The following is a 21,364-nucleotide window of genomic DNA, read 5'->3' as shown; positions in this document are numbered from 1 at the left end:
AACCATAATCCCTATGTTCACATAGCATCCTCTACTAAAATAAATGGTTTAATGTGATGAGCTGATTCTTGCAAGAAGACAAAAAGCTGGGTTTCCACAAGAAACTGCCCAGCCTTATTTTAGCTGAGTCTAATGTATTGTGGGAACATACCAGCTGAGATGAATGATTTTAGGTTGTCAGGAGGCACCAAACTCATTGTTCTAGGATGGTCCCTTATAAAATGTTCCAGGTTCCAATAACCTAGTGTATTGGAAAGAAGACTGGATGAGAAATCTCCTGTAAATTCAAATACAACAACAGGAAGGAAGGAAGGAAGGAAGGAAAAGGTCAGTTGTTAAAGCAGGGGAGGATTAAAACACCCAATCTGTCACTTACAGTTATATGTAACCCTGGAAACAGATAGTCCCAACCCAACTTTGTTAACTATCTATTCCAACTTTTAGAATAAGACAGTAACTCCCATCCCTACATACCTAGGACAAAGAATTAAAATTGTAGGAGTTAAAAATAGGTGAGGCAGGATTCTTACACAAGACAGATTCTCTCTTCAGTTGCAGAGCAGGGCAGCTATTATTAGATGTATACATTATATTGAGCAATATTATCAATCCAACTATCGGAGTTCTTTCCATGCTTTACAGCTTTGTAGCTGAAGATGAAAGAATGGAGGCTGGAATCACATGACTATAAAACAAGGTTTCTGTGCTTGGGCTCTGCCCACCCCAATCCGTACCTGGATATGCACTAGGGACAGGTAGTCATTTCCAAAGGATGGGCCATGTTTACTGGATATTAAGGATACTTCAGAGCTTCCCACACACTTTTTAGTTGGTTGCATGAACTGTTTTAAGGACCTGCTTCTCTGACAATGTGGGCTGCAGGCCAGAACAGGGATGGATAAGGAACTGGGAAACGTTTCCAATGTTTCCAAGTTCAGCTGGTTAAGATGCCAGCAGCTTGGTCCTCTGTTTACTTGTCTCCTCGGTGATAATCTCAGAGGTTATAAATAAACCAGTATTGGTTAAACCAACATGAAGAATTCTGGCTAGATGGAAAACTCTTCAGCAGGCAGCTGATATTGGAAAGGGTTGAGAAGCCTCAAATTAGAGACACCTATCTCTACTGACTCCTGATTTTTCCCAATTTTAGCTTAATCATTCATCCCCTGGGACTTTCCAAGGCAATATTTAAGCAGATCACAGAAGTTAAGGAAGGCAGAAATCCTTGTCACGTTACCGGATACCACATAATTAGCAGGATTAAATTTTGAGAAGCAGAAGGATCATAGTAAAAGCTACAAGGAGTTTCTAAAAGCTTGTTTTCTAAGCCTTTTCCATCCTTCACCTTCTCCTTTTTGTTCTTTTAACACACCATGAAAACTAAACTAGACACAAGGCAAGCCATCTAGTAATTCCCCCCACCCCCTGGGTGATTTCAGGCTTGCCTATAGATTGATAGAATGCTCAGGTGTTTCAATGAAGAAGATGCACCTGGTTGAACGACTCAATTTGTCAAGGGCAGGATTCAACCTCTCCTGTATCACACAGTTTGGAAATGACTGGATTTTATACATCTTACATGGAATTCCTGTAAAGCCTTGTAACATCTCAAGTGCAATCTCAGCCTTTCTGGCTGTCTTCTAAAAGGCTGTAACGTAGTCACCTTGTATTACTTGTAACAAACTTTCAGCATGCTAAAGGTATAATGCTCATCATGACCTGCAATTAGCCAGGCTAGACACTGGGGCAGGAAGTATACAACCTATGTTCTGAATAGTTCATCTGACTGGCATGATCTCAATTCATAATTATTTGAAAAGAAGTCCTAACATCTGTGTCAATGCATCAAAAGCCTCACCAGCTTGTTGACCAGGTTTCTAATTAAAACATAAAGCAGGTAGCACATGTTTCACTTTACTGAAGACATGCATTGACAGACAAAAATCCACTTCTTTCAAAACCCAGTCTTTAAACTACAGAGCACATGACACTAAATTTTTTTAAAAAAAATCTCTGGAGAATTTGTTGACTTCTGCAATGCTTCGTCTCTAAATCTTCTGAAATCAGATTTGACTCAGAGAGAGAAGGGCTAGGCAACACTATTGGTTGGAAGGAAAAAACATGCTTCAACATATCTTTGGGCATTCAGGTAGAACCTGTTGGCAATTCCTTAAACCAGATGTGTTTTCCCAGGATTGTGCTGCATTTGTAGACAGCAGTAAGGAGTTGCTGACAACTGCTATGTGAATGCTCCTGTATGCCCTGAAGCACCTCCGCCTTTTCAAATTGAAAGTGTTCTGTGATGTGAAAGTTGGTTCCCAGACTGATAGAGATTCAAGAGATCGAACTGCAGACTTCTTCCTTATCAGTTATCTTCCTGCCAGATCATAGGAAGACTGTTAGAATTGGAAAGTCCCTGCTTTAATGTCACAGGAATACCTTGGTTCTAAATTGAAATTTTAGAATGGCTGGAATTCTTGTAGCCTCTTTTGTCTCAAGAAATCTTACCTGAGAGAACTCATGTATGGAAAGGATAACTTTTGCATTAGGCTGCTGCCAAAGAGCCTGAAATACAACCTTAATAGAGAGTGAAGAGGTTATTCATACAGGATTTTGAGACCAACTGGTGATCATCAGCTTTGTCTGCCAGCCTCAAAATGGCTGAGAATATGAAAATGGTCTCAACAGAAAAACACAAAAAGCAGCATTCAGTTGGTGCTGGGATCTAAGCAACGTTCAGAGCTACCAAAAGCCTCTCAATCTGTCGATGTCTTATTGTTGTTGTTCAGGAATTAAAGAGGTTATATTTGAAATGATGCATGACACTATGGCAGCTGAAACTCTGTGGGGAAGGAGGAGAGGCTAGCTTGGACCCAGAACCTGGAAGATGGGGGTGAAGCAGCACTTCCTGCCAATGGGAAAATGGTCTGAGTGCAGAACGTCCGTGGTTCAAAGAGAAAGATCACCTTTAGTGCACCTTCAGGTGCAGCTTCCACTACAGCAGGGCCAGAAATACATTGGCTCAGCTGCCAGACATAGATGATGGCATGAGATCATATAGGTTGGAACTGTTTCTGGAACAGTACAAAGACCTAGCTGAGAAATGCCCTTAAGGGAATGACAACAGATGTGGGGCGTGCAGTAGTTTTAAAGGGATTGTCTAGGAGAAGAGCTGTATGAGTTTGTAAGATTTCTCTCTCTCTCTCTCTCTCTCTTCCTGGATACACAATCTCTGTCTTTGGCAAGAACCTGGTGGAATCCTTTTTGGACAATCACTGTCCAAGTTAAATCTGAACGTGCATCCTAAATAAATTGATTGGGCTTTTCTAGAGTGCATCTCCGTTGCTGAAGCTTCTGTTCTCCAGCTATGCCGGAAGTGAACTACTGCTGGACCTCTTTCTCTGCTTCACCTGTGATACTCTCGAACTTAAACTTGCTCCCGTGTTCATCTTTCCTCCAAGAACCGAATGGCCCCCACCCTGCTGGTATTTCGAAGGGCCCTGAAGATCTGGCTTTTCACCCAGGCATCTGGCGAGGATGATGGATGTCCTTTTTCTTCTTTTTCTTTGTCCCCATCCAGGTTTGTTTTCTCTGCCATCTTTGTGCCTTTTGTGTCATTTTTGTTTCATGTTGTTTCCTTGTTTTTAAATGTTTTTAACTATCTGCAATGGAGTGTCAGTCTGGTCTAGTGGTTAAGGGCTCAGGCTAGAACCAGGAAACCGTGAGTTCTAGTCCCACCTTAGGCACGAAGCCAGATGGGGGACCTTGGGCCAGTCCCCCTCTCTTGGCCCTAGGAAGAAGCAGGCCAGGGCAAACCACTGCTGAAAAATCTTGACAAGAAAACTGCAGGGACTTGTCCAGGCAGTTGCCAGGAGTCAACACTGATTCGAAGGGGATAGATAGATAGATAGACAGACAGACAGACAGACAGACAGACAGACAGACAGACAGACAGATATTTGTATACTGCTCAGTGTCACTGAGAGTCAGGCAGCATATAAATTTAATTTATTGGTATTGTTATTAAAGCAGTTCTTCCAGAAGCTACTCATAGAATTGCTAGCCATATTATCTTAGACTCCAGCTCTGGGCTTCTTGATTCCAACCCTGATATCCCTAAAATATGTTAAATCTGGGCCCCCTCTCCACCCGACCCAGTTCCCATATTTTCATTCCTCCCTTCCAAATTGCCATATTTCTTTCCTTCCAAGAAAGAAATTGTACATCAGCTCTTTAACCAAAATCCTTCACACTGCATTTGGAACCAAATAAAGCATTAATATGTTCATCTATGCAAAATGTTCTTCTAACTATTACCTTAGGCATTCATTTAGCTGATTCTCCTAGTGAGAACACATTGACATTGTTAAGGTTAATGGGCCAGTGATTAACAATAAGCATTCATAGATGAAACATTTCTTGAAGCCTCATTGTTTCCACCTTGCTAAAAGAGACTGTAGAAGTCTTTGAACACCACTGCAGAGCAGCTGACTCTCTATGTTCCATGATGATGTTTGGGTGCATACCATAGGTAGGAGTGAACTTTAGCAATTCACATCCATGGTCTCTCTCACCTCTACAGTTGCTATACAGAATTCTACTGGCTAAACTAATTGCTAGCACTGGAGGATGAAGAAGGAGAAGACATTCTTGCTGAACTTTTAGAATGCATTCATGCATTCATCACTGAAATCATTAAACTTTAGCAAGCATCAGATATGGAATTACTTCAAAAAGCTTCAAAGAGGAAATCTAGCCCAAAGTTTGGTCTGCACACAGAAGCTAAAACTCTATTTCTCATCAGTTTCTATGTGAACAGTTGTGGGTGATGATTGCCAGAAATAAGGAAGCTGAGTATGTAAAAAATAAAAACTTATTGCAACATGTTAACTTAACAACATGTAAAACCCACAATAGGCAACTTTGTTTTTGCATTACAAAGATTCTGTTTAATGATGTTCTTCCAATTTGCCTTCTACCATCATGTCTTTATGTTATGTGCAGAAGCAGTCTCAGAGGTTCTGCAGGGATGGGATGATTCCAACGTTGGGCCACCAAAACACATGTTGTTGCTATATTATCTAGGTATTAACTAGGATTGACAGAATCAATTTCAAGTCCATCCTGTATTATGGAAGCTCACTGGCTGATTCTGGGTCAGCAACTATTACTGAACCCACCCTACATTACAGGATCTCTGTTGGGTAAGAGAAATTAGAAGAGGAACTACTACCCATAGTGTCTCAAGCTCCTGGAAGAAAAGTTCGCCAGGGTTTTGTGAAAGCCTGTGGTCTGCTTAGGCAGATAAATCTAGCAAGGAAATGCACAAATTTTCACTCTTGTCAAAGAATGCATAGCGAGCATGAGGTTCTAGGAAAGCCTTGCCAAAGAGGACAAAAAATGTACTCTTGAGATCCATAGTTTAGGGGTAGAGATGATGTTGTCAGGGAGCTCCTGACCTTAGTTCAAATGATGAGATAGTTCATGATGACCAAGACCTCTGAGTCAACCCTACAGGATCACATATGTCCATTGACAAAACAAAGCTAAGTAAACTGACAGTCTAATTCAACATTTTCCATATGCTTCCTGTTTTCAGAAATTACTAGTCTAAGTTGCAAAAAGGCAAATGGTGGCTGCCATGTTTGGCACACAGACAATTTGTGCATGCAAATTTTGTGTCCCTAGGATGGCACTCATTACACCTGTATTCCGCAAGCTGCATTGGTTGCTAGTTTGCTTCTGGGCGCAATTCAAGGTGCTGGTTTTGACCTTTAAAGCCCTGCATGGCATGCAGCCAGGTTATCTGAGGGACCACCTCTTCCAGATTACATCTACCTGTCCCAGGCAGGAGGGGTATGCTGCGGGTCCTGTCCCCAGAGGAGCTGAATCTGGTGGGACCTAGGCAGTGTGCTTTTTCTGCTGTGGCCCTGGCCCTCTGGAACATAATTCTCCTCAAGGTGAGGTTAGCCCCATCTTTGTTAGCCTTCCAGAAGGTCCTTAAAACATTTTTTTTCCCCAACAGCCTTGGGGATCTCAGGGAGAGCCTGCAAGGTGGCTATATGAAATTAAGTTATGTTTGTTCTCCTGCTTTCATGGGTTTTATTTATTTTATATGTTGACTTTCTATATTTATTTTATGTATTTTTTATTGTTTTTAGATTATTATGGACTTTTTAACTGTTGTTGTGTTGTATGCCACCCAGAGTTGTTTGTTTGTGAGATGGGTGGCTATATAAATATGCTAAATAAATAAATAAATAAGAATAATATCTATTTAAATAAATTCATGGAAGTTCATGTCTTCCAATTGCTGTATTCTTCACTGCAGGTGTCAAATATTGAAACAGTTCTCCTTCAGATATGGGTGAATCAGAGTAAATAATCTTGCTGAATGCTGAATGATCAATATACCATATATACTTGCAAATAAGCCAAGGGTTTTAGGTGCCAAAATCCACCCAAAAAATTAAGTTCAGCTTATCCGTGGATTGGATTATCCATGAGTATATACTGTAATACTTTTTTTTTAAAGTACCTGTATAATCCCTATATATTCGCATATAAGACCATCTGCGGATAAGCTGACCCTTGAATTTTTAACCGAAATACCATGAAAAATGGATAATCCATGGATTACCAACAGATAAGCCAATTGTGAAAATTAAAACATACAAGCATTTTGAGGGTCAGCTTATTCACGGGTGGCACATTTTTCACAATATTTTGGTTAAGAATTTGAGGGTCAGCTTTATATGTAGATGGGCTTATATGCAAGTATATATGGTAACAAAAGATAGGTCTGTACATTCATGGATGTTACTGTATCAAAGATACAGCATCAAATGCTGTATGGAGATCTTCAAGAGTCACAGAGGCAACAGTGTGGAATTAGGATTCTTTGAGTAGAAAAGTGTTGTGTTAACATATCAAGAAGTGTATATGTGTGGGAGAGATGGCATGGAGGGAATTTTTGCATTCTTATTTACATCGTAGCAGAAAACTGAAAGAAGGCTTGGATGACTCTGAGAAGCTGAACCAAAAAAATCAACCCAACAGGGGAAAAACATGAAAGTAGTGGATTCCATCTGAGTCTTCCAGCAAATCTGGGGCATCCAAGATAAAAGAACAAAAGCAATCTGCAAATAAAAGGAGTAGGAGACACTAAGAAGGGTGCACCTTTTGATAACTTGTTTTTTCCTCATGAAATGGTTGAAGGGTTCGCCTGGTAATAGCTACTTTGATGCTTGGATGCACACTCCATAAATAAAGAGATTGGACAGTGAAGCATGGCAAATAGAGAGTTACCATCAGTATTTCCAACACAACATCTGGATGAGTCTTAATCTATTATCTATTAGAGTCGGCAATTCAGTTTATGGCATCTGAATTGTTCAATCTGGATTTGGGGTGGGGAATAATTCAGTATTTATTCCAAGCAGTTACACCTTTCAAGTATGATGATAAGTCTTCAAGCATCCCTCCCAATTTCAGACAGTACAGGTACAGGTAATGAATCAGATCAACCTTAAAAAAAAAAACCTTTAAAAAACCCTGTACTTTTTGAAGGAAGGATCTGGATGCACAACTGGCTCAAGAATCTTCCCCAGTCTTAGAAAAGGTGTCTGCTTAGTCCTTTCTTCTGAACAATATACACTGAAGATAATTCTATGCAGGCTAATGAAGAATGTTAACACTTGCATATAATCAATAGATACTATATACCCTATATTTTATAATATGGTTTTGGAAAGGGCCATTTAGATGCAGGAAGTTAAGCTTCCCAAGCAGATGACTAACCAATTTCTTATAGGAGGCATCTTGCGAAGTGGAACATCACCATAATTTGATTCCATTGTTGAACTGTTCTGACTATGTGAACATATTTTCATATCTCAGCTGGAACCTGGTTTCCTGTAGTTTAAGACTATTATTCAATGTCTTGAGGTCTAGGATTAACAGGAAAGAAAAGGTCTTGGCTTTCTTCTGTGTGACATCTCTTCTTGGAGAATGATACCATATTATTTCCCTTTCTTAGCTACAGCTATCCAGTTCCCTTAATCTTTCCTTTCAGGACTTAATTTTTTGTCCTCTGATTATCAGCATTGCCTTTCTCTGAGCCTACTGTATTCCCATTTGCTTGAATTCCTTTTAAACAGTGATGCCCAGAACTGAGCTGGAAGTCCTCAATGTAGAATAAAGAATGATTATGTCCTGTGATTTGGAAGGAGAGTGCTTTTTTACGTGGATAAATAAGGTAAATAAATCTTTCAAACCAAGCTCAGTTTTTGGTGATTCTGGACAAGTCCACATTGTTTCCTTGGTAACTATGAAAATTGTTTGTCATTGTGGGCTTTCAGGTGAGGATCTATGGCAGACTAGACATCCCTGAAGGAGTATGGTCTTTCCAGATAAAGATCCAGAGATTGCCCATTTGCACTCTGGACAACTGCTCCTTGTGAGTACACTGCAGGAACTGAGTTTTTTACAGTTGGCTCGTGACTTGAGTGGCTGGGAGCCAAGGGATTTCAATCATGCTCACAGCCATAATGTACCCTATATGGACATAAGATTCGCACAAGGCTCACTTTCTTAAATACTTTCAGTTACAATTAACTTACAGCCAAAGAGAGATTTTCTGAGAGGCAGGATAAGAGAATTCTGCTTGGTGAGTCAATATTCTTTCTGGACTACAAAGGAAAAAAAAAGTGGGGTTTTAAAGATTTAAGAACTTTTGGCAAAAAGCTTAACAAAGAGTAGATGTGATGGAAGACATGAGCGAGAAGGATCATGGCACAGAGGTCCAAGGTCATAGGTAGGGGGAGAGGAATCCCAAGCATCTCCTCAGCCCTCAACCAGAGCATGTGAAAGTGAAGAGAAGGAGACTGGCACTACCCTAAGGAATTCAGAGTGTTTAGTTGCTGTCATTGGGGGTTAGAGTTAGTCTGGCAAGACTTTGTCTAGTAGGTGTAAGGTAATAATGTTACTGAACTGGTCCTGAATTGTTCTGTTGAGTTTCTTGGGCTGAACCTGACAGTAGATATAAGAAAGTTTAAAATGGATAAAGGGAATAGTTATTTTGAAAGATTATTTTTTTGGTGAAAGTGCTTTTGAACAAATTGGAATTAAAATAGAGAAATGAACTGGATCTTCATGGGAATGTTTTTTGTTTACTATTAAAGAGTGCTGATAATTGCTGTATTTTACAAAACAAAAGATAAAGATAACATGAGCCAGACTGTGATGCTGATTGTAACTATGGAGTGCTATTTGAGTTGAAAGTATTAAGGGCACAGGAAGACAAAACAGAAAAAAAAAGGGGGGGGGGAAAGCTTGCCTTTTACTCTTTCCCTTGTAATTGAGAGACTTTCACTTTTCGATTACAATACAACAATGGCAACCACCAGAAAAGCTACCAAAACAGCAGAGGGGAGGAGAGAATCACTAGAGCAACCTGCAGAGAGAGGAATTACACCAGATTTACTTCAGAAAATGTTTCAGGAATTGGGCAATAAGTTAGCTGAATCACTTGATACTAAATTGACAGCTTTTGAGAAAAGAATGAGTGAAAGACTTGTAAAGATGAAAGAGGAGTTGAAAAAAGAAGTTAAGAAAATGGGAAGCTCTGTTGAAGCAAGTGTCTGGAGATGTAAAACAAATTAATGACAAAGTGGAAATTCTGGAGAGTAAGACAGAAGTTATAGACAGAGAGCTAGAAAGAGAATTAGACTAATTAATAAATTAGATGATTAGGTTAGATCTTCAATAAAATAGATAATTAATTTAATTAATATACTAATAATAGGCTGATAATAAATTAAATTATAAAATTATATAGTTAGATAACTTCTAATTAATTAGATAATTAGATACACTTTTTACTGCAAACTGCACAGTCGCTCTGCAGTGAGATGGGCAGTGACAAATCTGAAATATAAATAAATATAAATTTTAAAAATTGGCACCACTGGAACTGAGAAAGAAGGACTTTTGTTTGAGATTTAGAGTGATTCCAGAAGATTCTGATAAATATATTAGAGAAAAGGTTATTAAAGGTTTAGCAAATATATGTTGGAAATGTGAACAAGAAGGGACTTTTTATCATCTTTGGTGGACATATAAGAAAGCTAAAAAAATTTGGGCTCAAATACATATATTCAGAAGATTTTGAAGATTAATATACAATCAAAACCAGAGACATTTCTTTCAGGGCTGATGGACAAAAAATTGGAAAAATCTCATGGATCTTTGTTTTTAGATATGAACTGCAGCAAGACTTTTATATGCTCATAGACTCAATATTGCCTTCAGTGGAAAAATGGATGGTAAAGTTGATGGAGCTGGCTGAGATGGCGAAATGGACAGCTTTGATTAGAGAAAAGACATTGACTAATTTTAATGTTAATTGGAAGCCCCTTTTGGACTTTTTGTGGGAAACAGAAAAAAATAAAATTATGATATATGGATTTGATGATTAGTAAAATTAACAGACTATAGAAAAAGTGGATGTTAAGTTGTAATTCTAGAGTAAGAGTTTAATGTAAGTTTTACTTATATCTGCTGTAAAAGAAATTGGAAGTCATTCTTTTTTTGTATTTCTGTTTCTTTTTTTCCCCTTTATCTTTCTGCATTTCTGTTTTCCTTCTTTCTCTTTATTCTTTCTTTTCTTCTGCTCCTTTTCTTGACTATCAGTTCTTGTTAGTTTTTATCTTTCTTTTTTAAAATGTAATAGTTATTTAAAAAAAACAAATTCTGAATAGAGATATAAGACAAGCTAAGAGGATTGTGGGAGTAAAAATTTAAAAGGAAACTTATAAGTTAAGGGCTTTTGCAGATGACTTGGTGTTAGTTTTAGAAGATCCTTTAAAGGGAATTGAAACATGAATGGGAAAACTAAAAGAATTTGGTGCATTAGCAGGTTTTAAGATCAATAAACAAAAGATGAAGATGTTAACAAAAATCATGAAAACAGAAGATCAATCAGAACTGATGAATAAAATGGCTTTTAAGATTGAGAGCAAAATAAAATATCTGGATATCACTATGAAAAATATGAAAATTATGTTATTTCAAAATAACTATGAAGTTAAAAAAGATATGTTAATTTGGGGGAAACTACAGTTGTCATTGCTGGGGAGAATTTTGGTGATAAAAATTAATGTCTTGCCTAGAATGAGGTTTTTGTTTCAGAGAATACCTGTTTTGACAACTGATGCACCATTTAAACAGTAGCAAAAGGATATATCTAAATTTGTGTGGCAGGGGAAAAAACCCACAAGTTAAATATAAGGTGTTACAGGATGCAAAGGAAAGAGTAGGATTGGGTTTACTTGATTTGAAATTGTATTTTGCAGCTTGCTATTTGGTTTGGATGAAAGAGTGGGTGCTGCTGAGAAATAGGCGGCTTTTGGAGTTAGAAGAACAAGAAGGCTCATTTTATCATGTTTGGTAGATGTGTAAAAAATCTAGAAATTTTTGGATTCAAATGTGTACACTGATTCAGAGGATTCGATTAATACACAATTGAGACCAGAGGTCTTCTGGGATTGATGGTTGGAAAAAAGTTGTGGAACTTTGTTTTTTTATATAACTGGAGTGAGATTATTGTATGCACAAAGATGGAAAGATTCAACAATACCTGCAATGAAAGTATGGTTGGTGAAGATGATGGAACTTGCTGAGATGGCCAAATTGACTTCTTTGATTAGAGAAAAGACAACATCTACATATATTGCTCCAATTCCAAAGAAGGGCAACGCCAAAGAATGCTCAAACTATCGCACAATTGCACTCATTTCACATGCTAGCAAGGTTATGCTCAAAATCCTACAAGCTAGGCTTCAGCAATACATGAACCGAGAACTACCGGATGTACAAGCTGGGTTTTGAAGAGGCAGAGGAACTAGAGATCAAATCGCCAACATTCGCTGGATCATGGAGAAAGCACGAGAGTTCCAGAAAAATATCTACTTTTGCTTCATTGACTATGCAAAAGCCTTTGATTGTGTGGATCACAACAAACTGTGGCAAATTCTTAAAGAGATGGGAGTACCAGACCACCTTACCTGTCTCCTGAGAAATCTGTATGCAGGCCAAGAAGCAACAGTTAGAACCGGTCATGGAACAACCGATTGGTTCGAAATAGGGAAAGGTGTACGACAAGGCTGTATACTGTCACCCTGCTTATTTAACCTATATGCAGAGTACATCATGAGAAATGCCAGGCTGGAAGAATCACAAGCCGGAATTAAGATTGCAGGGAGAATCATCAACAATCTCAGATATGCGGACGATACCACCCTAATGGCAGAAAGTGAAGAAGAACTAAAGAGCCTCTTGATGAGGGTGAAAGAGGAGAGTGCAAAAGCTGGCTTGGAACTCAACATTAAAAAAACTAAGATCATGGTATCTGAACCCATCAATTCCTGGCAAATAGAAGGGGTAGAAATGGAAGCAGTAACAGACTTCATTTATTTGGGCTCCAAGATCACCGCAGACGGAGACTGCAGCCATGAAATTAAAAGACGCTTGCTCCTTGGGAGGAAAGCTATGGCAAGCCTAGACAGCATATTAAAAAGCAGAGACGTCACCTTGCCGACAAAGATCCGCATAGTCAAAGCTATGGTTTTTCCAGTAGTAATGTATGGCTGTGAGAGCTGGACCATAAAAAAGGCCGAGCGCCGAAGAATTGATGCCTTTGAACTGTGGTGCTGGAAAAGACTCTTGAGAGTCCCATGGACTGCTAGGAGGTCAAACCAGTCAATCTTAAAGGAAATCAACCCTGATTGCTCATTGGAAGGATCGATAATGAAGCTCAAGCTCAGATACTTTGGTCACCTAATGCGAAGAGAGATCTCTTTGGAGAAGACCCTGATGCTGGGAAAGATTGAAGGCAAAAGGAGAAGAGGATGGCAGAGGATGAGATGGTTAGATAGCATCACTGAAGCAATGAGCATGAAACTGAGCAAACTCAGGGAGGCAGTGAAGGACAGGAAGGCCTGGCGCAATATGGTTCATGGGGTCATGAATAGTCGGACACGACTTAACGACTAAACAACAACAACATATATTGCTGACTGGAAACCCCTTATGGACTTTTTGCAGAAAACAGAAAAAAATGAACTTATGATTTATGGTTTTGATGATTAGACAGGATAGACTATAGAAAGAAGAGAGTCATGTTGTAATTTTAGAGAAATAGGTAAATTTATCATTGTACTTATAACTGCTATAAAGAAGATCGGAAACCACTTCTTTGTAACTTTTCTTTTTTTTCTATTTTCTTTTTTCTTTTCCCCCTTCTTTCACTTTAGCTTTCTCTTTGATTTTTCTTTCTTACTTTATATTAGTTTGTATTAGTTTTTATCTTCCTTTTTGAAAATTTTAGTACAATTATATTAAAAAAAAAGGAAATTGTCATTGCCTTCTTTTGAGATTTTTTTTGCATTCTCAATCTAGTCTACAATTCTGGGATATCTTGGCAGAGAAGAGGGGGTGTCTGCCATTGAAATACTAACCATGTCCAACCCTAATTAGCTTTTTTGACTTGTCAAGGTCATTTAGGTGCTGCCACGTGCTGTGGCAAAGTGAAGAAACTACCTGGTTTTTTCTACTCCCTGTTCACTTTCTATACCTTTTCCAACTCTCTGGATCTCCTTTGCTTTTCCAAAATATGTAAGATTATATCTGCATTGTCAAAGTTATTGGCTTTCACAAAAGGATCACCCTTCTGTATAAGATGGTCACCTTTCTGATTGTTGACCTCTACATTTTCAATCCATTCTCTTTCTGGCAGCCATTCAGGACATGACCAATTCCATCTTTGAAAATGTAATTTCCTTTGAGCAATTATTGAAACAGGTGTTCGCACTGGGGTGCCTGGTAGTAAACCACAGAGTAATTTCCATTTCAAGGATGTCTCAAAATCCTATTTATCACTGAGATTACAGCACTCTGAAGCAGCTGTTATATTCCTTTGAGTAACTAATCTGTGTTTTTTAAAAAAGTTATATAATCGTTTATATACCCGTGTTCCTCAGAGATCAGAGTTATTCCGAACATGGGGTTCCCCCAACATGGTCATATCATGCTACATGCATAATACATCTTTGACTTGAAAAACTCCCTGCATTTATTAAATGGAAAGAGTAATTGCGGGGAAAATGATTTTTAAAAAATGGGACTCCCTGGTATTCTAGGTTAATGACACTATGTACTCTTCTAACACGAGAATGAGAGGTCCTAGATAACATCCTTTCATATAATAGTGACAATGTTCAAACATTTTATAAAACATGTCATTTCATAGTTTGCACTGGGCATCCTTGCATCTAGTAATAGAATCATGAGCCACTAAAATGAATGAATATGAGGGGGAGAGTAAGGAAGAAATTAGTCTCTGTTTACTATGAATGCATAGTCAAGAGGAGACCACACTCGTTTATCAGTTGAACAACTGTTGAAGAAGGTTAAGATTTCATGTTAAGTCACTACTGTTTAGTGTTCTATGCCTTGGCTTTATCTAGAAACACCTTTCCCATGAAAGTTTTGGTACAAATTCTTTGAAGCATATCCTCGTACACTTTCAGAAAAAGGTTCAGCGGCTGGGGAGCACAGTTTTGGGTAGTTGCTTGTTGGTTTTGAGGGCTGCAGGAGGCAGATTTGTGTCAGCAAGTAGGCAGGACCAACATTTCAGATGGCTTGGTGTTGCTTGGAAGGCCTGCACATGTATACGTGGCTTTTAAAAGTCCATTAAACCTAATCCATAGCTTATATTCTGTTTTTGCTTTGTCCTGCTTACCACTGAAAAGTGCTAGGAAATTGTGTCTCCGTTTGTCAATGGTTTGTGCCAGATTTCAGTGATGATGTAATTTCAGGGAACTCCAGGGACTCACCCACTGAAAAGGGAATCAGTGTTGCAGGCATCACCCAAGATCCCGAAGAATAAATTGTTTCCCCCATCCAGATCAGAAGGGAGAACTCTGATCTCAGGTGAAAATTAATATTGGGACACCTCCACTACGCTTTTCCAGTCTCCAGGGCCTCTATTAACAACTTCTCAAACTATGATATTAAAGATGGGAGTTAGGGATAGGCTGGGAGGAACTGAGGAATCCATACAGCATCTAATCCTGTACACATCCCACCCCAGAAGTGTTGAAACTGAGACTGGCTCTTGATCTGGTCTAGATTTATTTCCTCCCATTGCTTGCAATGGAAAGAGCTCCATCATATCCCTCCCCCTCCCCAAAATCAGAAAGGAAGTGAAAAACTTCCAGATCTTTGGGGCCAAAGAACTTCAACATTAGCATCTTCTAAAGTTTCCATAAGATTGGACTGCTGTACACAGTAATAGGCTATATGTATTTAAGTTTCAGTTGTTCTGCATTTGCTTTCTATACCACATGTTTAGCTATGGGTCTGAATCCTATGAAGTTGAAATGTGCTTTCATTGTCATGAATTGCCCATCATGTGTCAAACATCGATAAGGAATGCTCATTGAGAAAATGGCCACAACATTTCACATTAAAGTAGCCCAGAGGAATGCTGAGAATATAGGGAGTCCCCAGGTTAAGAATGAGTTCTGTTCCCAAGGTCTGTCCTTAAGTTGAATTGGTATGTAAGCCAGAATGGTATTGTATAATACTGTATAAGTTGCATTGTGTAATTAACCTGAACCATCATGTATTTAACTTGAATCATTGTGCGTTTAATTTGAATTTTGCTATAATAGGCTCCATTCTTAACTATGGGTCATCCTTAAGGGTAGGATGTTCTTAAGCCAGGGACTCCCTGTATTGTGTTATGGATTCCTTTCACTCCTATCAGTGACTTAAGAGCTGATCAGATGTTATTTTATATACTTACTTAAAAAAATAGAGTAAGGAAAAGGACCATAGTAAAGCTCAACATTCAACTGTATGCAGAACAGTGAGCTCCTTCCATTGACATCTGAGTGCACAATGTAAGTTTCTGGAAAGATATGTGACATATGGGCAGAGTTTTAGAGTACTGACTATGTTCCATGTATCAGAGATATGGCTTAAGTAAATGGGTACACATAAGAATGTCTCATTCCCATAGACACTTAATGCTCTTTCTGCTGACAACAAGGGAGGGATTATGTGCTATGTAACTCAGCACAGAACACTTATTTGTTTAGGTAAGCAACTTTAATAATATTGGAATAGCTTAACATTTAAGCAAAATACCAGAAGTGGGGATTAAGTAGAAAGGCAATAGGACTGAAGCACTGGGAAACTACCTAGTATCTGGTTTCCCAGGCATCTCTTACAATCCATGATGAGATCATACACATCATGACATCATCACACAACTAACACAAATTAAGTACGTGGTTCATATTATATGATACATGTCATTGGGGATGATGTCATGATGCATGTGTTGTCACTTGTCCCTGTCCTGTTTGGCCTGTAAACACCCAGGTCTGGTTTGCTTGTATCACTATGTATGTTTCACAAGCAGAATTGCCCAATGAATCATTTATATTCTTCCCTTTCTAAAAGTCAGTTAATTCTTACAGGCACATCATGATGTCCTAAGGGATGTGGCTAATTGAATTGCTGGTTAATAATTAAGGGGGTCTTAATTATTCATTGTTTCATTATTGATAAAATCATCATGAAGTCTGTGGACTCAGTAATATAAATAGAAGAGCTCCAAGTATCTTGGGATAGATTAAGTTGCCACTGCCTGGATCATACTGGACAGTGAGAAATTGGACAGCAATTACCGGAGAGGTACAAAACACACAATCACAACTGTGCTTCTGGAGCTTTCTTTTCTCCAGCCAAGTTCTGATCCATGACGTTACCACATTTGAGGCGGAAGGAGAGAAAAGAAAAGCAAAACCTCCTTCAAGTCAAACATAGTCTTGACATGTCCTGACATATCTGGGTAGCTTTCTTGACAGAAATACAGTGGTTTGTCACTGCCCTTTCTAGCCTACAGTCCGGATCTCTACATCTAAGTATTTCTTAGCCTACATCTACGTATTTCTTCCAACCCCAGGCAGAGTTTGTCAGGTGTCACCATATGCTGGGACAGAAGATAAAAACAGAAATCCAACTGAGTATTGTTCACCTTTATATAAGTGTGAGAAAAATGAATCTTTGGGTGAAAAAGACAAGTTTTTAGAGGCCTCAGATGAATGGGATCGCCTTAATAAGATTGAAACATAAAGGCATGTGGAAGCATCCTTGAAGCTGATGTGAACCAGGCCGGTTGTAAACTCCTTATCACAAACATTCCCATAGCAACCTGGGCATCTGCCCTGAGGGAGGATGCCTTCTTCCTGGCATTTGTCACCTTGAACTAATTTGTGTCTTTTTCTCTGTGACACTATTGTTTTACTAGCAGTCAACAGATAACAGAGGGGCAGAGAGTAACTTGAGAACTGTTGCCTATTTAGGTATGCCTGCATCATCATATGAATATGTATGCGTATACGTTCTTTTTCCCTTCCCCTTCTTGTAGAACTGTATAAATATCAGAGCATCCATTTTGCCTGTAGGGGAGTGCCTCCCACTAACTTCTGGTGGGGTCCCCCTCCAATACGTACTGCTCAATAAACACTGCAGTGAAGCCTTGATTATTCTGCATTTGTGTCCTGCGTTTTGATCCCACATAAGAAAAGACTTCCATTGCATTTTAGTTCTGCAGATTAAGGCAAATTCAGGAGTATCCATGTGTGCGTGTGTGTGTGTGTAAAAAGTCAGAATAGAGACTATGACTATGCAATTGAAGCCCCACCTCTTTTTTTACATGCATGGCATGTATGGCATATGTTTTTAAAAAGGGGTCATTGATCATGTGGTTGTAGCCATCACTATGACCTTTTTTGACACCCTCCTCCATGGATGCTTCTGGGGAAATTCTATCTTACTGCATGTAGATGTTTAGTTGGTCCTACCAATTCCTGATTTAATAGATGTTTTAGAAATAATTTTTTTTTGTCTATTAGACACTAGAATGTGAAACTTCACCACATTTGATTAACATCTTGTGTTGAATTTTGACAGCCATTGTTAAGGAAAGATCATTTCAATTTCTCTCTCTCTCTTCATTTTTCCAGTTTTATTTTTATTTTCTTCCCACATCAATGAAAGATGCTTTTTCAAAAGTTCATATAAAAACTCGTGCTAAGTTTCATCTGCATTCCTCTCATTTTATGCATTTGTTGCAAAATCTTGCCTGTTCTGTGCACTTTTACACGCTGCTATACACATTTGTGGTTGTACAATTTTCTCCAGTCTGTGCCCTATTGAACACATTTTGTGATATAATTCCATTACAACAAAATAATAAAAATATAACAAAGCATAACAAACAGAGAATTGAGAACTTTGAAGGATAAAGAGCTCTGATTCACTATATGTTTGAAAATGCAACTTGGCATTTTTGAAAGAATTTCTTCTGTCTTTCTGATAAACTGTCATTTTTCAACTTCACATACAATCCTTTATCGTCTTTCATATAATGTCCAAAACAAGTTATTAAACATTATGAGCTACTGCATGACAAATCAAGCAATGTTGAATACTTGTCATTTTGTGTAAGTTTTCATAGTGACAAAAATGGATAATCAGATCAAATATATGTATATTTCTAGAGATTACTTAGCAACATTCAGAGAAGACAATTCTGAGGAACAAATTCAGTTCAGCTTTCAATTTTATTTTCAGTCTTTTCTCTTACATTTTTTACTTAACCACAGATCACTTATCTTCAAATTTGTTTTGTTTCTAGTCTGTAAAATATCTCTTTAATAAAAAATTATTTAAAAAGGAAGAAGTATACGATTCTGTTGGTGAGCAGATAAATTTGCAAAATGAAGGTTTTCCCCTTGTAGAATCATAGGGTTGGAAGTAGATTTGATAAGAGATGCAGAGACCCAACATCTCCACCTTCTGAACATTTGCTTGAAGGCTTCCATCAAAACAGAGAACTTCACCAGCATTACCATCTTAGAGACATAGTTCTGTAATGGAGATGTTCAATCATCAAAAGGTTTCTCCAAATATTTACCTGAAATGTACTTTCCTGTGAGTATTTTTTCTCCATTAGGTTTAGTCCTATTCTCTGGTATAAAACAGCCTTTCAGAGATTTGAAGAATGTTATGAACTCACTGTTAACACTTTGCTTTTCACACTATTTTTTTTTTTCATAACTATGTCTTTTATTGCTGCATCTCAGTATCATTTTGTTACTTTTGCTGGTAATTTAAATGCATTATTATTTCTTTTAACTGAAGTTCTAGAATGTAACAGAATGAAAACAGCAGATGGATATAGAGAAAGGGGAATAAGGGGGTAAATATGTAACCTATGTCAAAAGCTACATTATATATAAATTAAGGATCTGTAAACATTTTTTTGTTTCTTTCACACACTTATAAAAGCATAAAATCATAGAATGGGAAGGGGCATTGAATCTTACATCCAGTTCAGTGCTGGAATCCAAGTTAAAGCGACTCTGACAGATGGCTGCCTAGGGTCTACTTGAGGACATACAGTAAAACTTAACCCACAATTTTTGTGGAGCATTGGTTCCACTTGCAAATTTCTCTCACTTTTAGGATTTTTTTCTTTTTTAAACCAACAATATTCAGCTAGAATCTGCCTTCTTGTAACTAAAGTCTACTGTTCTGTGTCCTGGGTCTTTACCTTCTTCTGTATAATATTCCTTCAGTTATGTGAAGAATGTGATAAACATCCCCAATTCCTCCAATCCCTCTTCCCAGGACTTAGCTTCTAGCCCCCTGATCATTTTGTGAAGAACTTCTGATATGAATTTGCAATGCCAGAACACTGCAAAAATGCCAACTTCCTATTTGCAGCCAGCCTTATGGGTGGTTGATTTGGGGAGACCGTGTTGGAAATCATGGGAGAAAGAGGGCAAAATTTACTTCTCTAGCAATGCAGATACTTTAGTTTTGTTGTGTGGTGGGTTGGAATAAGAACTCAAGTTGAATCAATTTGTACATTTATGTATATAAGGTAGTATTGTTATATAAATAGTCTTCTCTTACTGACTGCTTGTTCAGTGACTGTTCGAAGTTACGTCAGTGCTGAAAAAGGAGATTTATGACCAGTCCTCGAACTTGCAGCCATCACAGCATCCCCATGGTCATGTGATTGTGATTTGGGCACTTGGCAACCAGTGTGCATTTATGATGTTGCAGCATCCTGAAGTCACATGAGTGCCATTTGCAAGCTTCACAACTGGCTTCCGACAAGTAAAGTCAATGGGGAAGCCAGCAGGAAGTCGCAAGTTGTGGTCACATGATATAGTTAATGACCACAGGTGATTTGCTTAATGACCATGGCTGGAACTGACATCATAAGTCAGGCATGGTCTCATGATGTTTCACTTAATGACCACATCACTTAGCAACAGAGCTGCTGGTCCCAATTGTGGTCAGTGAGGACTCCCTGTATGTTTCTTTAAGTTCATACATATCCTTCTCTGTATTTCTCATGTAATGTCCTTAAGAATTGAATTTTTATTTATTTTTTAATTATTCATTATTTCAATTTGTATACCCACCCATTTCAAATCAACAGTGCCTGGAACTAGCCTTGAAGGAGGAGAGAGAACCGGCACAACACAGTGCCAACCACTCCCAACCTCTGGAGTCAATCCAAAAGGATACCATGGTTGATGGTATTGAAGGCTGCCGAGAGGTGAAGAAAAGCAAGGATGGATGCACTACTCCCATCCCACTCCTGCCAGAGATGATCCAAAAGTATGACCAATTATTGTGCAAATCTGTGTCTATTGGTGATTTATTGGTCACAGAGTTCACACCTTCTGAGGTTATATCACGCAAGTATCTTTGCTGCCATAGTTCCTTATCCCTTCCTGCTGTAAATGCAGGGTCAGCTTGTTAGAATAATAATTAGGGTCTTGGCTTAATTTACATATCAAAGTGACTATGAAGCAATTCTAGGAAAGTGTCTGTATAGTTAGTCCTCATTTAGTGACTGACTCATTTAGTGACCATTCACAGTTGTGACAGTGGTGAAAAAGTAACTTTGTGACCAATCCTTGCATTTATGGCCTTTGCAGGTCTGTAATGCAAAGGAAAGCTGAAAGAAGATCATAAGCACAGTTGTGGTTTCACTTAGAGACTGCTTCACTTAATGACTGAGTTGCCAGTCCCAATTGTGGTCACTAAATGAGGACAACCTGGAATGTTTTCATACCAGGAAGGATACCTTGTGCTTATGAATATTTTGTTTCATTTTCAATTGTAAATCAATTCTTTTTGGGGGGGGATCTTCTGCTAGTATATGCTCATGATCAAAATGTCTTTGGTCAACTAACTGTATGAGATG

At 38.4% G+C, this 21,364-nt stretch overlaps 1 long non-coding RNA gene across 4 annotated transcripts in view; it reads right to left on the bottom strand.

Moving 5' to 3' along the window:
• The window catches only part of LOC148216901 (uncharacterized), a 30,878-nt gene extending 30,026 nt beyond the window's left edge, over nt 1-852 (bottom strand). For 3 of the 4 annotated variants that reach the window (XR_015794648.1, XR_015794646.1, XR_015794645.1), the window contains exons 1-2: nt 735-852; nt 152-241 (exon numbers count right to left, since the gene is read on the bottom strand). This is a non-coding gene — a long non-coding RNA (uncharacterized LOC148216901). Of the gene's footprint in view, nt 1-151; nt 278-734 lie in introns of all 4 variants that reach the window. The other variant, XR_015794647.1, reaches the window with a different exon arrangement.
• Nucleotides 853-21,364: the final 20,512 nt, after the last annotated feature.

The sequence above is a fragment of the Python bivittatus genome, unplaced genomic scaffold, assembly GCF_059951505.1.
Source record: "Python bivittatus isolate LINGU-HERP-01145 unplaced genomic scaffold, Pbiv_v1 ctg000070_np1212, whole genome shotgun sequence".
Taxonomy (NCBI): Eukaryota; Metazoa; Chordata; class Lepidosauria; order Squamata; family Pythonidae; genus Python; species Python bivittatus.
Note: the sequence above shows the minus strand (reverse complement) of the source record. Positions and strands in the feature narration are given on the sequence as shown.